Below are 20,991 nucleotides of genomic sequence, written 5' to 3' on the forward strand. Positions count from 1 at the left end.
CAAATAGAATAGAAGCTCTAGGAACACTCTATTGCAAAGATGTTGTCATAAATAGGTCAAGCCTTAAACATTTTTACACTAACTTTAAAAACAAAACAGGGAATTAAATGAAGCAAAGAAAAATCAACCTACAATACCATTGTAAATGCGGTGTTTGCTAATCCTCCTATAAGATGAATCTTTTATAATCCTCAGAGAAAATACCATGGTAAAAATCAATGTCAAAACTTGTCAAACAGAATTTCTAAGATTCTAAAAGTCCTCCTAAGAGAAAAAAAATAGGCATACATTTTTACTACATAGAATGTTTACTAGAAAACATCAAAATAAATAAAGCTGAGCACTGTTGACAAGGATGGAGAGGAAGAGAGCATCACTGTAAAGTAAAAGTCAGAATTACAGAAAAGATCACAGAGTTCTATGGCTTGGAGTTGCTATAATCTGTAAAACGTGAGCTCCACCGATTGCGTGAATAAGACTACAGAAGGAAAATTATGTCTGGCACCTAGGGGTGGCATTGGAGAACTACAAATCAGCATATTTCTATCAGAAGCTCACGGAACTGGCTTTACTGAGAACATGTTCTCCGAGCACAGTCATTCTTAGGGGGTTGCTCCAGACCCTTTTCTAGGGTGATGGAGGGGCTGCACTTTGGAGGTTTTGTGCTTCCATTTGGAGGGTAGTTACAGAAGTATTCAAGTGGGCTGCCCTGAGCCTTGTTCCTCCCTAGAGAGGAGTCTGCTCAGAGAACAAATTGAACCCCCGTTCCAAGGTACCCCTTGGAAGCAGCCAGGCATTCCTCCCAAGTAATGCCAATCAAATGGCCATCCTCTGCCCACTGGTTCTAACTCCAGCTTTGGGGAAAAGTTTCCTTCCAACCTTCCAGAAGGCTGCATGCTACATTTAAGCTATCCTGTCTCTGGTCCATTTACCTTTCCACTCCAGAAAAATACCCTCTGAAACCCTCTCCAGTACCTGTAGAAAGAAAGCAGTCAGCACCCCAACTGTAGTGTTTCTTTCCTTCACATAGTGGTTTTAGTTTAGACAGGAGCATCACCTGCTGCTCTTATGGTTGTTGGCAAGGACTGCTCTGTCTCCTAGTCTTCCGGTCCCACCTCTGCCTGTATAGCAGTTTTACCTTCTTGTTACATTCATTAGGGAACAAAAATTAAAACAGGTCTCTATTACATTGTATCATAAAAATGAAAGCATAGTGGGCGCCTGGGTGGCTCCATTGGTTAAGCATCTGACTTCGGCTCAGGTCATGATCTCACAATTTGTGAGTTCGAGCCCCGCATCGGGCTCTGAGCTGACAGCTTGGAGCCTGGAGCCTGCTTCAGATTCTGTTGTCTCCCTCTCTCTCTGTCCCTCTCCCACTCACGCTCCATCTCTCTCCCTCTCTCTAAAATAAATAAACATTAAAAAAATTAAAAAAAAATGAAAGCATAGTATGAGGAGATAAATTGCTAGTAGTTGGAGACAAGTTGACAGAATTGTTAATACTAGATTTTTAAAAATTTTCAACCAAATTGACATTATTTATAATGTGAGGGAAGAAGTTATTTTGTTCCATCACAGAATCTGAGTTACTTCTAAATTAGTGGAGTGAACTCTAAATGAGAAGAATCTGAGCTAAAGAAACTTCATTTTTGCCATTTATCACAAGAATATTCTCACCCCTGTCCATAGGACTGGATCAATCACCAGAGCTAATCAAGTGTAGGAATGTTTTATCTGCATATTACATGTAGTTAATACAAAATCAACTCTCATGAAATATTTGGGGGAATAATGTCCATAACTCAACTTTATATCCTAAAATTACTGACAAATTTTAATTTTTTTAACATTTATTCATTTTTGAGATTCAGGGAAAGACAGAGCATGAGTGGGTGAGGGGCAGAGAGAGAGGGAGACACAGAATCCGAAGCAAGGTCCAGGCTCCAAGCTGTCAGCACAGAGCCCAATGTGGAGATTGAACCCACGAACTGCGAGATCATGACCTGAGCCAAAGTTGGATGCTTAACCAACTGAGCCACTCAGGTGCCCCTAAAATTACTGACACATTTTAAATAGAGCCTTGAGTATTGAACACTGTGCAAATGAAGATGGTATTGAAGAAAATTGTAGAAAAAGCTTTGGCTGTATGATCTTGAGTGAGTCATTTATCTATTTTGGGTCAGAATATCCTCATCTGTAAAATGAAAGGGTCAGACTGGATTATCTCAAAGACTGTTTTTTAAATCTTCTTCTTCTTCAACACTTATTTGGACTCTTGTCTTCAGTCCTCATCTTCATGCTTGTTGACACATGACGATGAGATTATACACAGAGCAGTGCAGTCCCTTACTCTCCACGTCAGGTTTTAGCTTCTGCCACAGTCTTTTTTCTGTTCATTCCAAAACATTTCCCCTATTCTCTAATGTGGGTGTTGACATGTAATGTTGCAGATGCCCAGCGTGTCAGACCTCCCCTGTCAAGGTCACTCACTACCACTGCCGGGAACTGGTTGCCTCGTTGGAAAGCTACAGAATCTCTCTTCAAAAGTCAGGAAAGACCCAGCACTCTCCCCGATGTCCAAGGCACCAAGGAAAAGGTGATGGGAGCTCTGCATGCAGCTGGTGAATATCTCCAAGATCTGCTCTGGCAGGCTGGTTCCTGTGCATATATTAGAGCTGCATGGAGCAAAGACTGCTACTGCTGTGAGTGGTGACCACAGAGGGACAGGTTTCAGTCTCCCTCAACACGGTGAGCTGTGTCCATTTTCTCGGTACATGCTATTTTCTGCCTTCGAATAAATACTAGTACGACCTGCAAAAAGTTTCAGGCGCGCCTGGGTGGTTCAGTCAGTTAAGTGTACAACTCTCGATTTGGGCGAGGGTCATGATTTCATGGTTTGTGGGTTGGAGCCCCACATCAGATTCCGCACTGACAGTGTGGGGCCTGCTTGAGATTTTCTCTCTCCCCCTCTCTCTGTCCCTACCCTCCTCCTCTCTAAATAAATAAATAAATAAATAAATATTTCAAAAAGTTTCAAACTATGGTTCTTTTCAATTGAAGGGGAGAATGAAAAATTCTCACATTATAGCCTCATAGGCACTTATGGCAGTAGGCTTTGGAAATAATATTAATGACCACCTAAATAGTTTTGCTATATCCTCTATTCATTTATCAACTCTACAAGTACTTTCCTGAATATCTACCGGGTGTCAGGTCTTATAGTAGGCACTGGGGATACAGAGATACAATCTCTGCCTTTAGGGGTTCACTATCCAGTGGGAAGACAAGCAGGTAAAGAGACAGAGGATGCAGAGAGATATACTCAAATAAATCTTGTCTATTAACTTGAAACTTGTCACCAGTTTTATGGGCTTACTAGTAAAAGGCCTCTGAACTGAAATGAACCAAGCAACAGTAAAAGATCATTACTGAATACACTGCTATGCTATTGATTAGCTCCTATTTGCCATACACATTAATGATGAAAAGCAACATGTAAGTGCTATGTATGAGTATTTTTACCATCGAGTTAATAACTTAACTGTGACATTTGGGTTATATGTCAAGCTTCAGGCAACATTCAAACTATCACTAAAATACAACAGCATGGTGTCATCAAATATAGCGATCCAAAGATGATAAAATTTTATGTATGTTTTTATGCATTGCCTATGTACAAGTCAGCAAATCTCCAGCAGTAATTTGTAATAGACATAAATTGATATTAATATAATAGCTGTATATGTAAGGTAACGGTCCATTTTGTCTCAGTCCACAAAATGTATAATAATCATGAGATGGATAAAGTCTCCTATGGGAGCCAGGAACTTGGGTCAAATAGGCAGCTGACCCATGGGAATTCAGCAAGGAAGGAGCTAGGAGGAAAAAAATACCCTGATTTCACTCCTCTACCTCTCTCCTATTTCCAGCCATCACCCCATAGGCTGAATTCAAGAGGAAACTAGAGAGCTAGGTAGACATTGAGGGGGTCCATAAAAGCCAGCCTGCTGGGATGCAAAATAGGGTGGAGAAGGATAAGGTGTGGAGGGAAACATAGACAACACAGCAGTAGCGGAGAGGAATGTGGGCTGGATGCTAGCAGCACAAGGTAAGTGCCTATTCAACCCCATGCCCAAGGGTGTGAATTTTGAGACAGAAATCAGAAGGAGTATTACTGGTACTGCGCACCATGTTATAATAGTGACTAAAGAAGACTAAGCTAGGAAGATACTTAATTATGCACATAATGAAATACATATCCGAAACGATGTTAATAAATTGGAATGATAGGGTGAAATCAACAAAATAACATCTATTTGGGGAAAATAAATGTTACATTTTACATGCTACGAAATAATCAACCACCAAAAAAGAACAGAAGTAGATGTGATAAAAGCCTGAGACTTTTAACCAACCAGAAACACAATGGAAATCTTGACTTCAATCTGTGAGGAGAAATGCAGAATCAAAACCATGGAGGCAACCAGGTCTATTGTCAGAAAAAAAGTCAAAGGATAGGGACTGATAAAGATGGTGATGATCAGAAATACCCAAAAACAATCCAGCTGTAGCCTGTGAGCCCTGCTTCAGGCATTTGCCTCTACCAGAGAGGCTGATTTGGCTTTGTGTTAAGAATCAATTAGAGCTGTTGGTCATTCCACTTTTAGACACAGTTTGAATCATTTCTTTATGTAACTTCAATTTTTCCCAGGTGAGAAATTTGAGATATTTCAGAGGACTGGCAATATCCCAGTAATTTCCCATTTAAATCATATGCATAAAAAATATCTGACACAACTCATTTATCCTGAGACTCTTTTTTCTTTTCAATTTAAGATTTTAAAACGGAACATTCTAAAGTAGAGATTGACATGAAAAATGTTCTCACAGTTTCTTTAAACATGGGAGGGAAAAGAAAAGAAAGGTAACAACTTTGGGCATTCATTATGCACTGAATACTTTACATATATTACCGAATTGAATCCACAAAACTATCCCATAATGTTTACAAACTTATTTCCATTTTGTAGATGTAAAAAACCTTGGCTTACAGAGGCAAATTGAGTAACCTATCTGTAAATGGCAGGATTCAAACCCAGGAGGAATAATTACGTTGTTTTGATCTATGATGTTTCAAATTTTATTTTTCTTTGCAAATCTCCATTATAATTTTTGCTCTAATTAGCTTGCATGAACCGTAACTGGGAGACAAAACACAAAAGATATTCAGAAATGTTCAGTTGAGTAATAATCAATAGTGGAGAATAACAATGAAGTGCATAAGACGTTAAGCTGATCAGACCTCTCGTCAAGCTTGCATTTGTCAGTGCCAAGTTATTCCACTCCTATATCTGTATTTCCAATCCAGGTGTTTACAAAACTGGCTAACAGATCATATTGTATCATCTCTAGTCAAATGTGTTCACCCACCCCACACAGAATGTTCTAAATTGCTAAGTAATTCCTAAGAGGAAAGTGGGATGGTACTTAATGTAAGCCATATTAATGACTTATTATTTATGATCAGATATAAGCTATGCTGAATCTTTTTTGGATCACCAATGAAAAAAGATTGTGCTACATTACAATAGCTCAGATCTATTTGAAAAATATAATGCTTTTATGTTTTAAAGCTTTGGGGCAACATGAAAGCAATTGATAAGCCCATTATGAATCTCACACTTAAAATAATAATTTAAGAACTCCTACCAGACGATGCTTGGCCAACCCAATTCAAACACTTGAGGAAATAATACAACTGCATTTTTAAAGGGTGTGGTACCATTGCTTGAACTGTTTCAGATCTTGTGTTTTCTACTAGCTTGAATTTTGAGCCTCTTGGAGATACACAGTGACTCACTGAGGTGCAGTCAGATTTCTCTGAAGCCCTAGGCTGGGGCATGAAAACAGTCTTCCTGCACAGGAAGTCAAATTCACTCCCGAAGGACACCAAGAATTTTCGCCAAGGGCAGCACTTAGCCCCAGCCCGACTGACTGGCTGCAATGCTTGTTTTCAGTCATCAAGATACAACATTTAGTTACTCTATTGTCCTGAACCTCTTGTGCCTTTGTGAGAGAATTATAGTCTGCCTTCCAACCACATGACCCACAGCTTCAGTCACAAAGCTACTAATGTTGATCATCTGACAAATAACTAAACCACCCTGCTAAATGCCTTACAGGTGCCCATTCAGAAGATAGAGCCAAAACGAAGAGAGATGAGCAGCGAGTGCTCCCCACCTACTTCTCCCCCTTGCCATTCACGGCTCCTTGGAGTGCAAGAGGCAGCCCTCAGTCACTTAAGACTGTCTTGATGAGGGAGATACTCATGGTGTTTGACTTTATTACAGCCGAGCCAAATCAAATGCACAGGCACTGCTTCCTTAGATGTCTATATTTCACTTAAACTGGGATAAAGCAAAGAAACTGGAATATTGTCTCATCATGCATTCTAAATCAGCCAGGGTAGAAAATAATGGGGAGTTAATCAGATCACTGAAACTCTAATTCACTTGGTATTGATCGGGCAGATTCCTAATGGGACGGCAGACCAATTTCAAATTACAGTAAGCTGACTTGTCCTGGAATACCAATGACCAGGCTGGAGGATGAGCCAAGAGGACCGCGAGCTCTGCTCTCCTGATGCTACCGCCTGGCTGGCAGGCATGAATGCATAATCTGATGCGGCATTTAGCTAATTAATAGGGGATTGATGAAAGGTTTCGTTTTGAAAGCAGCCATCTCACTTGGATAAACGTGGGACCAGAGCCCCACGGGCATGGGTAGTCAGGTCCTTGGAAGGTAGGTACACAATGAAAGCTAATGGAAAGTAATGCAATTAACTCAGGCTTTTAATTATATTAGTCAGTGACTTCATATGAGCCCACTGCATACAGAATGCACTCCTTAACTCACTGCTAGCACTTTTTGATTCATGTCTGAACTGAACTTAAACAGCAATTTGGAGAAATAGATGCAGGCATATTTTATATTAGTTCATTTTCCCTGTGGCTAGCAGTTATTCTGGTACAGAAGAATAAAAATGAGAAAAGGGGAGGAAGGAAGAAGAGGGGGAAAGGAGGCAATGGATAATAATGAACATTTTCTAAACAAGTTAGCTGGAAACTGGTTCTATTAAGATCGGTTGTTACCTTATACTTTCTTTTTTATTTAATTTAAAAAAATTTTATGTTTTTATTTTATTTTGAGAGAGAGACAGAGTGTGAGCAGGTAAGGGGCAGAGAGAGAGGGAGACACAGAATCTGAAGCAGGCTCCAGGCTCTGAGCTGTCGGCACAGAGCCTGACGCAGGGCTCAAACCCACAGACTGTGAGATCATGACCTGAGCCGAAGCCAGATGCCCAACCGACTGAGCCACCCAGGTGCCCCTACTTTATACTTTCTTACACTTTCAGATTATTTGGCTTGGGTGTATGACCGTTGTATTTATATGTAGGGAGAACAGCCTAAAGACCTAACTGATTAATTTTCACATTTTAGAAACAACCTGCTATACTGTTAGGTAAAATACTCAAATGGATGAATTTGTTCTCATTAAAAATAACTTTTTGGCTTAGCTTCCTTCTTTGACCTGTGTGCATCTGTGTATGGTGTGTGTGCTTGTGTGTGTGCACGCACATGCAGATACCTGCCAGGCACTTTCTCTTCCTGAAGTTGCAGAAATCAGAGCTCCAGGCAGACATATGATAGAGGGAACCTCTGGTGAACAGCTTCCATGCAGTGAGTCACAGACTCTAAACTAGATGCAGACTGATGGAGCCCAGACTCCTTGCAAAGAAAACAAAGTTATCTTGTTTTGCCTTATTTTTCAGTCTCCCAACATATCCCTCAAGTAACTTGCTTTAGGAAACGAAACCGGACTTTTGACAACCAGAGCTTTACTGCTTAACCAGAGCAAACTCTTGCTTTCTTATTGAAGGATTTTTCCAAGTATTGACTGAATGTCTTATTACCCCCATTTTACAGAAGAGAAAGCTGAGACACCAATTTTCCAAGTTCATGTATCTCACAAGCCGAGGAGCCTGTACATAAACCCATTCCAAAGTCCAGATCTGTTACCACTCTAACAACCTGGGCTCTAGGCTGAGTTACAGGAAGTGAATGAGGAGAAAAGGGGGAGCATGGACTGCTGTTAATGATAATAGGGTAAATAAATATGGCCTGTTTTAAGTCACTCTGAACGTTTCAGACATACACTCCCCATGATAATATCACCTTGGTCAAATTCAGTCCTTATTTCTAACATAGGTGTCATGTAGGTACTCATTTCTGAAATAAACACAATTCCTGAGGGATTCGATAAGTAAATCATAGCATGTCGATATTGTGTAATATTAATTGCTGTTTAAATGATAAAATTATCGCCTATGTGATTATGTGGTGGTAATAAAAGATCCAAGAAGGCCAGGATCTTGGTCTCTGTTCTCTGGAGTTACACTTGCTCATGGGAGTCATTAAGTAAGCATTTATTGTGTCAAACAGGTGAGATATTTATATGCAATTATGTTAAGTAAAAAAATAAAATAAAATAATACGTGCACCCATTCATTGATTATAACTGAGTTTTCTGCACAGACTGAAATGTAGATGGAATAAAGATTATCAAAGCATTGGTGGTTTCAGAGTAAATTTTAATAAAATAATAATTAAAAAATTTAGATTGATTATGACCCTCAGCTCTTATTTTAAATGTACAATTTTAAAATTACAAATGCACAAGTTTCTATTATAGCAATGTCACATCTAGGTGCTATGACCTAAAGAAACTCTAACATACCTGTGTGACTCAACAACACTTTAGCTAAAACAAAACAAAACAAAACAAAACAAAAACAGTACCTAATAATCATCAGTAAGAGAATGATAAATACTGATGTATAAAAGAGAATACTCTTCAGAAGTTGAAATAACTTGGGGCACGTGGGTGGCTCAATCAGTTGAGCGTCCAACTTCGGCTCAGGTCATGATCTCACAGTTTGTGAGTTGAAGCCCCACGTCGGGCTCTGTGCTGACAGCTCAGAGCCTGGGCCCTGCTTCAGATTCTGTGTCTCCTCCTCTCTCTGCCCCTCCCATGCTCATGCTCTGTCTCTCAATAATAAATAAAAACATTATAAAAATTTTTTTAAATAAAAAAAAGAAGTTGAAAAAACTTAATTAGGTTTACATGAAGCAACATGAATATCAAAACCAGTGTTGATTTTTAAAAATCTACAAAGGTATACATACAGTACATAACATTTATGTAAAATTTTAAAATGCTCAAAGCAATACTATTTATTGTTTAAAGATAAGACATATGTAGCAAATGTTTTAAAAGATGGACATTAAAGTTTTTTTAATGTGGTAAAATGTTAATACAGAGGTGTGAGCTCCCATGTGTCTATTTTATATTGTTCTCCATACTTTTTTGTGTATGTGAATTACATAATGTGTATAGTTGAATAATCTTAATGGGTGAACATTCAGTATTTTAATATAAATAAAATAATATTTTTGACTTGAACATTACCTTGCAAATCTTTAAAAAATTTATTGCCTTTCCAGATACTTTACTCACTTTTTTTGAGTATGCATTTAAAAATATCTGTGAGGAGAAGATATTTGGTGGAAATTATACCTAGAGTAGTCCGTACGCTTTTGCACTGGCTTGTATAAATATAATATGTCTAATAGGACTGAATGAGGACATCAGAAGCAGTGATCACTAGAGAACCCAAGGTAGTGGACAGAAGTGAGAGCCAGAACCAAGAAGGTCAAATCAGTTTCCTAAGAACATATCACCTACATGAAAATCACTGGGATGATAATTAAAGAAATTCTTGGGCCTAACCCCCCATGTCTTTAATTATAAAATTAACCAGGGTAGAGCCCAAGAATCAGCATTTGTAATAAAAATTCTCCAAATGATTCCCATGCACACTGAAATTTGAGAACCACTGAGTTAAGTCAATTCAGTGGCTTCAGGGCATTTCTCTGAGGCACCTATGAACTGGTGGTTTCCCTTGAATTAAGAACCAAAACTCATTGAAAAGTCTAAGAAAATGTGTGAGCTTTTTGAATGAGGAAAGGGACAAATCTGCAAGCATTATGAAAATGAGAAAATAGAAGGCAAGCACAAAGCCTATAAAACTGATTTTAGGATGATACAGCCAACCAAAGACGATGCTCAGATGTTTGCCTGGAATAATAGATGGGGAAAGTCTGCTTATATTAAGGGTACTATTAGCGTTACCAACAAGCTGCTGGATATACAGCTAACAAAATCAAAAGGACATTTTAACTGATGTAAAATGCCTAGCCCTATGCTTGGTTTACACTACCTAGCCAATACATTATGCTGTGGTGATGGCCAGTTGGTCAGGCCAAAGAAAAGGATGCTATGGAAGCTTAGCAAAAAAGACAAAAAGAAAAAAAAAAGTCTGGATCAGCGTAGGATGGTCTGAAACATAGGAGAAGAACTTCTAAAGAGAGACATGCAAAAGAACAAGGGCTTTCTTCAGCTCTCAGCTAATGAAATCCCGCAGAAGAGCAAGGAGGCATTAACATGGGCTGCAAGAATGGCTGAGAACATTAGAAGCCAAGCCCACAAGGGCCTTTATCACAGAGCAGAGCAGATGAACTGAGTGGGTAGGAAAACTGGGATGCAGATCCTGAAACGGACCGAAATGGCTCTGGAGTGGTACCAACCCACACCTCGCTAGGGCTACAACTGACATTCAACCTAGACAGGCAGATTTTGTAGACCATCAAGAGGCTTCCAACACCAGATGCTTCTGCAATTACAGCAAAGAAATCAAGTGTAGGACTGTAGACCGGGAACCAGTGCTAGGAAGGTTTTATAAGATTTAAAGATAAAGATATAAAGATTTAAGGATGCCGTGTTTTGTCCATGTTTGTTATGTTTCTTCACAGTGATTAAAAGTAAAACCCTAAAAGGGGCACCTGGGTGGCTCAGTTGGTTAAGAATCCAACTTTGGCTCAGGCCGTGATCTCACGGTTTGTGAGATCCAGCCCCACATCGGGCTCTGCACTGGCAGCACGGAGCCTGCTTCAGATTCTCTGTTTCCCTCTCTCTCTGCCCTTCCCCTGCTCACACTCTGTCTCTCTCAAAAATAAAAAACTAAGTATTTATAAAACAAAAACAAAAACACGTACTTTACTCTATGGGAAACCTTAGGGAAAATGAGTGTTTTTCCCCACAACACAAAGGTTAGGAGAAGCTCTTGTTGGAAGAATTCAATTGATCAAATAAAGACTTGCTTACAGAAATCAGACTGAGGAACTGAGGCTATAAGTTGTTGAAAGATAAACTGAGGCATATTAAAAATTGTAAGAGTTTATCTGAGCAAAAATCAATTTGAATCAGGCAGCACCAAATGGGAACCGGTTGGCAGTGTTCCACCAACAGGAGCTGGGAACAAGACTTTTATAGAGAAGAGATGGGAGTTAAGCATGGAAATTATTTGATTGACTATAGCCTAAGTGGTTGCATTATTTGGGAAAGCCGAGTTGGCTATTTGTGATTGGCTGTACTTAGGTTTCAATTTCTTAACTTTGAGGCATTTGGAGGCTTTGGTTTTGGCTTGGTTATGTAGACTGCTAAGGCATTAAAGCTACCTCAGTCTAGGGGCGCCTGAGTGGCTCAGTCAGTTAAGCCTCTGACTTCGGCTCAGGTCATGATCTTACAGTTTGTGGGTTCGAGCCCCACAATGGGCTCTGTGCTGACAGCTCAGAGCCTGGAGCCTGCTTCAGATTCTCCCTCTCTCTCTCTGCCCCTTCCCTGCACACACTCTCTCTCTCCCTCTCTCAAAAATAAATAAATGTTAAAAAAAAATTAAAAACAAAAAACAAAAAAAGCCACCTCAGTCTAATGGCCTCTTTGTTTAATTAATTTAGCAATATAAACCTAGAAACCCCTTTATAACTTTTGCTAAATGTACTCAACTAAGATGGTAAAGATAGTATAGTTTCAAATACATCAATTATTTTTTTAAGCTTAGATTATTAATTACTTGTATTTATCCCAAATCCCTTTTTTCTTACCTTGAAACCCTCCAAGATCTCACTCCCAAATTACAATAAAATATTGAAAATTAACTTTTGGTTTTCGTTTGTCTGCTGTAGCCTATATTCTTATACTGCTGGAGGGAGGCCTTCCAGCACCCTCTGCTCCACCTCCCCACCTCTCCACTCCCACCCCCTGCCTCTTAAACACTGTAGATCTTTACCTACTGTTCACAACACAGGCCCTAATGATTTTCTTAATTTTTTTCTTTGTTGTACAAATTATAGATTTAACAAAAAACAAACTCCTGGCTCAACTTTGAGGAAGAGCCTACAGTGACCACCCTCCTTGTTCTCCCAACCAATGCTCTATTCACTCACCCTTGAGTATATTGTACTTGAGATCCGTACAACTTTAGACTAATCTGTAAGTATTTACAATTTGCTTTTCCTGGGTGGTAGGCAATATTAGTAACATGATGTTCAAGCACCAAGAGAGAAATTCTAACTCAATGATTGCTGTAAATGTGTTTCAGTGAGACTTAGCATAATGTGACCACTCGAATAGGGAGTGACACCAGAAGAACGAGTTAAAGCAAGAGCCCCAGAGGACTATGAATTCTAATGCATTCCAATTCCTTATTTCAAGGTCCTTCATGAGAAGAAAGAATATAGAAGTAAATGCACATATACTGCAACGCCCTGGGTCTCTCTCATGGGGGAGGGGGTAGAAGGAAAGATTACTGCATCACTTCCTGTCTTCTAAGTCTTTTTCCTGTTCCAGAAAATGGCTTTAACTTTTCAGCAGGATGAAGTTTTAATTGCCATGGGCTTTCTTTTTTTTTTTTTCTTTTTAATTTTTTTTTTTAACGTTTATTTATTTTTGAGATACAGAGAGACAGAGCATGAACGGGGGAGGGGCAGAGAGAGAGGGAGACACAGAATCGGAAGCAGGCTCCAGGCTCTGAGCCATCAGCCCAGAGCCCGACGCGGGGCTCGAACTCACGGACCGTGAGATCGTGACCTGAGCTGAAGTCGGACGCCTAACCGACTGCACCACCCAGGCGCCCCATGCCATGGGCTTTCTTAATCATGCTATATTCCATATCTCACCCATAATGGAAAGGGATTTTGTGAAAAAGAAAAACAATTTCTCCTCCATCTCTTTTCCTGCCTCTCTTTGTGAGGCAAAAATAGAACGATTACTGCTACATAGTATGTTTTTTTATGAGCATGAACCTATAAAACTGTCTTTTCACTTATTATAAAAGTATTTTTCTCCACTTGATTGCCTCTGACTTTTTATCCTTTTCCATTCTTCTATTGCAAGGGAATCCACTATATACTCTCAATGTCCCTCTGGTAAATACACTCTTTTACTGGGTCTACTGTGAGTTACTTCTCCTAGTGATTTGCCAAACTGGTTCTTTAGTTACATTCCCACATGTCCAGTGCCTCTTCCAAAATAAATTCTTTTAAAACATCTGAATATTTGCTGATAGTAATGTCCATTTTAACAGTACAAAAGAGATTTCACCAGCTGACACAGAAATTCTAGAGTAAACTATCAGGAAATGATATCAATAGGGCCAAGAATTCATTTTTTTAAAGAAATTGGACCCTGTCTGTTAAAGATATAATGTAAAATGGTAAAAGGCAACAAAGTAGTGATAAAGGTAAGACTCATAGAACACACAGATGGCAAGAAAGGGACAAACTAACAGGCTTCAACTTGAACCCTAGGATTCAAGTCAGTGGATAAATTCTCTCCTCTGTCTTATATGTTCTGTGTTATTAAGAGAGCACTCAGAGTTTTATATTTTAATCTAGAATTCAAAGATCTTCAAGTGAATCCTGCCTCTGGTGAAGGCATCAGTATGTAATCTCATAATGTCCCAGAACCCCTGGATAGTAAGAACATAGCAGGAATGACTATTCAGGTTACTGTTGCCCAGTCTCTCTCTTCTAAAGTATGAATTACCAAGAAGAAACTCATCACCTGAATTCCTCTTTTATCAACCATGCCTACTAGAATAGTGTGTTTATCAAAATCCATACTCTCCAGGGAGGCAAACTTTAACGGATCCATGGCCATTAAACTCTGAAGATTTTGAAATCATGGCAACATATTGTATTAGTCAGCACAAACTATGTCATACTATAGTAACAAGTAACTCCCCCAATCTCATTAGAGTAACACAACAGAAGTTCATTATTTTGCTTGTGCTACATGTCTAAGGCAGTTTGGTAAACTACATCCTAAGCAGTCATAGAGTGTCCCTGGATGAGAGTGGCTCCATCTTCTTGTGACATTGCCATCTCAACATGTGGCTTCCTGTATTTCTGAGGCAGAAAGCAAGAGAGCCAGACAGTCGTGCAGAGGACTTTTTCCTGTGCACATGTCAATTCTGCCACCAATTCACTGAAGTGAACCAGCTACAAGGCCCTACCTAACTGCAAAGGACCTGAGGAGGGTAGATTTCTGAGTACCCATAAAAGACTAATCATTCTACCATCTGTGTATGGTATGTTTCACCTAAACAATATTTCATAAGGAAAGCTCTCGTGTACTTATAGCTTTTTAAAAAATGTCCCCTATGGTACTCAGTTTTCCAAAATCTTCATTCTTTAACTCATTCTAGATATGGCAAATTCTTAACTACAATTAAAATTTTTGAATTTTTATATTAACTTTTTAACAATTTTAATGTTTATTTTTGAGAGAGAGTGAGCAGGAAGGGGTAGAGAGAGAGGGACATATAGGATTTGAAGTGGGCTCCTCACTGAGAGTGGAGGACCCAATGCAGGGCTTGAACTCATGAACTGTGAGATCATGACCTAAGCCAAAGTCGGACACTCAACTGACTGAGCCACCCAGGTGTCCCTATATTAACTTTTTTTTATTAACTTGTTTTATTTTATTTTTTAATTTACATCCAAATTAGTTAGCATATAGTGCAACAATGATTTCAGGAGTAGATTCCTTAGGGCCCCTTACCCATTTAGCCCATCCCCCCTCCCACAACCCCTCCTGTAACCCTCAGTTTGTTTTCCATATTTATGAGTCTCTTCTGTTTTGTCCCTCTCCCTGTTTTTATATTGTTTCCCTTCCATTACATTCATCTGTTTTGTCTCTTAAAGTCCTCATATGAGTGAAGTCATATGATTTTTGTCTTTCTCTGACTAATTTCACTTAGCATAATACCCTCCAGTTCCATCCACGTAGTTGCAAATGGCAAGATTTCATTCTTTTTGATTGCCGAGTAATACTCCATTGTATATACCATACCACATCTTCTTTATGCATTCATCCATCAGTGGACGTTTGGGCTTTTCCAGACTTTGGCTATTGTTGATAGTGCTGCTATAAACATGGAGGTGCATGTGTCCCTTCGAAACAGCATACCTGTAACCCTTGGATAAATGCCTAGTAGTGCAATTGCTGGGTGGTAGGGTTGTTCTATTTTTAGTTTCGTGAGGAACCTCCATACTGTTTTCCAGAGTGGCTGCACCAGTTTGCATTCCCACCAGCAGTGCAAAAAAGCATCCTCACCAACATCTGTTGTTGCCTGAGTTGTTAATGTTAGCCATTCTCACAGGTGTAAAGTGGTATCTCATTATGGTTTTGATTTGTATTTCCCTGATGATGAGTGATGTTGAGCATTTTTTCATGTGTCTGTTGGCCATCTGGATGTCTTCTTTGGAGAAGTGTCTTTTCATGTCTTTGGCCTATTTCTTCACTGGGTTATTTGTTTTTTGGATGTTGAGTTTGATAAGTTCTTTATAGATTTTGGATACTAACCCTTTATCTGATATGTCATTTGCAAATATCTTCTCCCATTCTGTCAGTTGCCTTCTAGTTTTGCTGATTGTTTCCTTCACTGTGCAGAAGCTTTTTATTTTGATGAGGTCCCAGTAGTTCATTTTTGATTTTGTTTCCCTTGCCTCTGGAGATGTGTTGAGTAAGAAGTTGCTGCAGCCAAGATCAAAGAGGTTTTTGCCTGCTTTCTCCTCGAGGATTTTGATGGCTTCCTGTCTTACATTTAAGTCTTTCATCCATTTTGAATTTATTTTTGTGTGTGGTGTAAGAAAGTGGTCCAGGTTCATTCTTCTGCATGTTGCTGTCCAGTTTTCCCAGAATCACTTGCTGAAGAGACTGTCTTTATTCCATTGGATATTCTTTCCTGCTGTGTCAATGGTTAGTTGGCCATACGTTTGTGGGTCCATTTCTGGCTTTTCTATTCTGTTCCATTGATTTGAGTGTCTGTTCTTGTGCCAGTACCACACTGTCTTGATGATTACAGCTTTGTAATATAGCTTGAAGTCCGGGATTGTGATGCCTCCTGCTTTGGTTTTCTTTTTCAAGATTGCTTTGGCTATTCGGGGTCTTTTCTGGTTCCATACAAGGTTTGGGATTGTTTGTTCTAGCTCTGTGAAGAATGCTGGTGTTATTTTGATAGGGATTGCATTGAATATGTAGATTGCTTTGGGTAGTATTGACATTTTAACAATATTTGTTCATCCTATCCAGGAGCATGGAATCTTTTTCCATTTTTTGCTGTCTTCTTCAATTTCTTTCATAAGCTTTCTATAGTTTTCAGTGTATAGATTTTTCACCTCTTTGGTTAGATTTATTCCTGGGTATTTTATGGTTTTTGGTGCAACTGTAAATGGGATCGATTCCTTGATTTCTCTTTCTGTTGCTTCATTGTTGGTATATAGGAATGCAACCGATTTCTGTGCATTGATTTTATATCCTGCAACTTTGCTGAATTCATGAGTCAATTCCAGCAGTTTTTTGGTGGAATCTTTTGGGTTTTCCATATAGAGTATCATGTCATCTGCGGAGAGTGAAAATTTGACTTCCTCCCGGCCAATTTGGATGCCCCCTATATTAACTTTTAATTGAGATATTCATATATAATGAAATCATTCACACTAAGTCTATAGTTTAATGACTTTTGGTAATTACATATACCACCACCACAATCAAGGCACAGAATAGTTCCCTTACCTTTCGTGCTGCCCCTCTGCAGCCAGTCTGAACCCCAACTTCACCTCTAACCCCAGGTAACCATTAATCTCTTGTTAGTCAATGTAATTTGGAATTTTTTGAATTTATTTTGTAGAATTTGTTTTATTATCCAAAAGTGAAAATGAGAAGTCTTTTGTTACCTTTTGGAATTCAGACAGGCAGATGGATAAATATGCAATGCTACTTATTATTCAGTGTTTTCACCATATGATTCAATAGCAGTCCCTTGCAGCCAAATAATAAAAATGTACAGCCCAACACACTTTCAGAAGACAACATCCTTGGGACTTATTTGTTTACAATATGCCCATTGGCTTCCCCTATCACATGCTCTGTCATGGTGTTGAATAGAAGAGCTCCTTCCACTTTGTGTCTAAAATACTATCAAAATTGAGTTAAAAGGAATAAATAGGGGAGCTTAGGGGGAGATCCTCCAAATTTGCTCTGGGATGTATAGAAAAACTATTGTCTTCATTGATGACAGTAGTTAGGGATGGATCAACACATGTGACTCTGTGTGTCTGTATGTGTGCTTGTGTGTATGTGGGGGAGGGTCACTACAGGGAGCTACGACAAGGATTCATTGCACTGATAAAAATTCCCTTTCCTCCTCCCTCATCACAGAGCTGTGACAAGGGATCACAGTAAATCCAAGCTTGGGAAATGAGCTGTGTCAGCCCTCCAGTCAGTGGGCACTGCAACAGGAGGCTGTCAAAGCCCCCGAGACCAGGTAAGTTACCCATCCCTTTCAAACCCAATTGTAATTTGTTCTTCCCATATTGCAGCGAGAGGAAAAGTTGTCAGGAAGGGATTTGCCACAGGGCTTTGGGCATGCACAGTAGTGGTTGGTGGCTTTGTATTAGGGCACCTTAATGGCAGTCGACAGGGAAATTGCTGAACCAGCACAAGTGCAAAGGGCACAAGTAATATCATGCTACTGTATGCTTCCTTGAAAGAGAGAGAAGGCAGCTGTTTATGCTCCTGGAGAACCAAATAACTAGGGGCAGAGTGCAGATGGTGCTAGTACAGGAGCAAGGCGTGAGAAGCAAGTGTCTTCTGACTTCAAGTGAAGGTCATTGTGTGGAGATTTGCTAATACTCAAAGCACTGTCTCCCAGAAATTTTCATGGAAATCATACCTTTCTGTCAGCAGCACTGCCAGTGTCAACAACATCCCATCCTGATTAAAGCATTCATCTTTTCCTTTAATGGTTCAACAAATATTTTGTGAGTACCTGCTCTCTGCAAGGCAAAATATAGGGGTCAAGAGATGAGCGCCACATCCAATGGTTGTGTTTTGCCAGGCAGACCTATAATATTATAATAATATAAAATAATAATATGTAATATTATTTGCCTTCACCTTTCCTTTCCCTTTTCCTTCCCTTGCCTGCTGCAACATTATTCCATTTCCCTTTCTCCCATCTTTACCTTTCCTAAGAACCTTCACCATAGCTCCTACTCATGATGTGTTCTAGACCAGCACTGTCCAAAAGAACATCGGGCAAGGCTGGAAATGTTCTATTTCTGCGCTATCCAATAGACCAGTCATTACCCACATTTGACTACTGAGTAATACTGAAACACTGAATTTTTAATTTTATTTCATTTTAATTCCTTCAAATTTAAGTAGCCACAGGGGGCTAGTGGCTGCTGCACTGAACATTACTGTTCTGAACATTTTCTATTTCCCTGTCTTTGCCTGTGCCCCAACACTCACCTTGTCTATCTTTCTTCTAAGCAGCAATGAGTTAATATGTTAACTTGAAGCATTAAGGAGTATTTCAGTGAATACACAATACTCTCGGGTACAGGATTAGATGGCATCCCCTCCCCCCGACAAATTCATGCCTTTCCTAGAACCTCAGATTGTGATCTTATTTGGAAATAAGTTTATTGAAGATGTAATTAATTAAGATGAAGTTATACTGGAGTGGAGAGAGCCCTCAATCACATATGACTGGTGTCCTTAAAAGAAGAGGAGAAAACATAAAAATAGATAAACAAACAAACAAACAAAAGAGAGAGAGAACACCATGTGATGACTGAGGCTAAGACTGGAGTGATGTATCTAGAAAGCAAGAAACACCAAGAATTGTGCGGCAACACCAGAAGCTAACAGAAAGCATGGAACATATTCTCCTCTAGAGTCTTCAGAAAGAGTATGGCCATGCTCACACCTTGATTTCAGACTTCTATTCTCTAGAGACAATGAATTGTTGTTGTTTTAGAACCCCTAATTTATGGTAATTTGTCACAGCCACCCCAGGAAACTAATCACTTAGGATGGCTCACTTGCCTTCAACCTTGTATCATTTAATAAGGGCTTTATGGCCTTAAATTTGACACCAAAGTGAAATGGCAAAAGTGTAAGACTCATGGTAGAGTGACCAGCAGTCAGGATACTTAAGAAAATTGAAGGCCAGATGGTGCCTTGCTAAAATGAGAGCTTCCCATTTCTTCCCTTCTAGGTTTTCTTTCTAACCAGACTTTACCTCAGAAGTCTGTTTTGCATAGTGTAAGACTTCTTTTTGAATAAAACATGTGACTTAAGTCTTAGAAGGAAGCCTGGCTTCTGTCTGCAGCCCATTACTGAGCTAGGCCGTGATGATCACATTAAGAAAATAAAGCATCATTCATCCAGAGAAAGAACATGACAAGCAATGATGTATTATTCCTAAAATGTAACATTCCTGAAACATCTTTCCTAAAATCCATGGAAATACATACACACATATGTGTATGGATATTATCTGCAAGCACAAATGTGTGTATAAATGTGGGTATGTATGAGTATATACTATATGTGTGCATCATGGAAGTGAAATCTATTTTCCCTTAATGACTGAGTGTTCCTTTAGGGAAGCTGGAATCCCATAATGACTCCTCGAGAGTGAACAACAGACCTACCTCTCAAAGAAACAGCTTTTCATAAGTTAAGTATATATTGAAGTCAACTTTGAGGACACGATCAAGATGAACTAGAAATGACCCAACAGATAGTCAAAGGTCTGAAGACCCACATTTCTATACCCTACCTCTACCCCTGTTGAGGAGGCCAAAAATTTAGAGAAAACCCATATCCAGCATACCACAGTCTGCTCCTCTCCTACAGAGCCTTGGATTATTTCCATAAACATGTTTTGACCATAATATTCAATCAGATATGTCCATTTCATAGGTTTTCAACATTCAGGAAATACAGAATATTTTGCAGACAAGGTTTTTGTTGTTGTTTGTTTGTTTGTTTGTTTGTTTTTACCTCCGGGAGATCTCAGGAACTAGTGACCGGCTCTTTAGATTCACTTGAGTGAACATACCTGGTGAGGGAAACCAGAGATTTACCAGAACCCACATAAGTAGGTTGAGGAAGCCAGTAGAAACCTCTCTCTCAGGAGACCACACTTAGACTAAAGAAACAGCTGCTTTTATTATACAGGTACACCTGGGAGAGGCAGTGAAGGAATGAAAACCTTTTCCTAAGGCAGGAAAGACCTTATTAGACCATAATTGATGGGCTCCAAGAAAGGTTGCAGAGAATGCCACTGCATCTCAGAGGGTTTCATGGCGTTCCCATAAATTTCACTGATGACATTGATCCCAGGCCTGGAGTGAACCTTTGTGGGAGCTGCGTTGTTAGGCTTCAGTGGATTCCTTCTCTTTTCCAGAACGCTATATATCAGCTATAAATTGTTATTGATAAATGTTGGGGCCCAATTCTAGTGTTCTCAGAGGTTGTACAGCCCGAAAACATCCCACATTGTGCTAAGGACTGAAAAAGAACAGATCATCTGACAGGTTTGTCCACATCTATTGGGAGCTTGACAAGGAGCAGGGTATTCAGTCTCCCAGGATAAAAGATCATCTATCCACATAGCTGATACACATTTGCCCCACACAGCGCTTCTATTTCAACCCTCTGATAACCATCAGC

General features: G+C 39.4%; 1 long non-coding RNA gene across 2 annotated transcripts in view; it reads right to left on the reverse strand.

The window, feature by feature from the left end:
- The window catches only part of LOC122237996, a 63,169-nt gene extending 42,789 nt beyond the window's left edge, over window positions 1–20,380 (reverse strand). For both annotated transcript variants that reach the window (XR_006216901.1, XR_006216902.1), the window contains exons 1-3: window positions 20,320–20,380; window positions 18,197–18,299; window positions 7,648–7,787 (exon numbers count right to left, since the gene is read on the reverse strand). This is a non-coding gene — a long non-coding RNA (uncharacterized LOC122237996). The remainder of the gene's footprint in view (window positions 1–7,647; window positions 7,788–18,196; window positions 18,300–20,319) is intronic.
- Window positions 20,381–20,991: the final 611 nt, after the last annotated feature.

This window comes from Panthera tigris, chromosome B1 (assembly GCF_018350195.1).
Source record: "Panthera tigris isolate Pti1 chromosome B1, P.tigris_Pti1_mat1.1, whole genome shotgun sequence".
Classification (NCBI taxonomy): domain Eukaryota; kingdom Metazoa; phylum Chordata; class Mammalia; order Carnivora; family Felidae; genus Panthera; species Panthera tigris.